The following is a 1,282-nucleotide window of genomic DNA, read 5'->3' on the forward strand; positions in this document are numbered from 1 at the left end:
CCGAACTGTCCTTATCACTGCAATCTGTGTCAAACTTCTAGGTCATCTACACTCTAATTTGCCAGTTTTAGGTATTTTAAGGGCCTTTTACGTGCAGTATTTAGGCGCTTATTCTACCTTGCATAGAGTTGAATGTATTCATCAGCATTGCCTGTAAATTAGTATTCCGACTCAGGAGCACAAAATTACGTCAGTCGGGAATGTCCACGAGCCTTTGCACGAATCGAAGTGAAATTTCGCCAACGATGAATCCACTTGCGTATGTGGGAAGAAAAGACTGCAAGAATGATGCATATACTGTTGCTAAATAACTATTCGTTATTCTTAAGAACTTTTTACACAGCTCGTTTCAATCACTTATTTTATGTGATGTGGCATTGAATTTCTTGGTTACATTGCTGATCCTTTTAAGGTTGGGCTCTTTCCAACATTCATAACGCTTTTCTCAGTCGGCCTATGGTACGATTCTGAGTAAAACAACTAATATTTTTACTTACCAGGATAATGTATTTAGAATAAGCTAATATTATGACATTTTGATCTTGTTTCGCAAAGTCATTGGAAGCTCAGCTAGACCGGTGCACCTACGTGACAGATGAGCACGCTGCCATCTCTAAGTGCCTTGCTGCAACACGGTCACAATCATTCGCATGGCTGTTTTCCTGCACAATTTAAACGAGACTGAGCCTTTTCCTTGCAGCCGACTCTGTCTTCACCAATGCGTTGAGAGGTGAGGTGAGAAATGATTTCAATCTCACCAACCAGATTGTAGCATGATTTGAAACTGGCTGAATGCAAGATTGGTTGGAGAGATGGATGATCCACCTAACTTATCATTCAAATGCCTATTCCAAGCAGCATCTCTTTGGAAGCAGCCTTGGAGTGCACTTTTACAGTATTGTTTGCATTTGTGGATGTCATTCAGCTCTCCCACACAGGATTTAATAAAACTTGCGTACTTCGTTTAAGCAGCCGTTATAATGAGGAACAGTGGGTGCGAAAGAGGAAGGTGAATTTCAAGGAAGGGATATGCAGTTGAGTTAGCTTTCATGCAAGAAATGAAAGCGTGCTGAGGCCCATTTAACAAAGGACGGGGAAACGCACAGCTTGATAAATTGGATGTAAAATCAGTGTATTGTGGTTGTTTGGATTGGGTATGACTTGCATTTCCTTACAGTGTCTGATTATGGTGGGGTCCTCCAGTGAGAAAACTAAGAAATGCATTTTGACCTTATCAGTTGGTAAAATCCACTTTTCTTTTCTCTTTCGAAAAGAGGTATAG

This window comes from Echinococcus granulosus (genome assembly GCF_000524195.1).
Source record: "Echinococcus granulosus chromosome Unknown EG_S00278, whole genome shotgun sequence".
NCBI classification, from domain to species: domain Eukaryota; kingdom Metazoa; phylum Platyhelminthes; class Cestoda; order Cyclophyllidea; family Taeniidae; genus Echinococcus; species Echinococcus granulosus.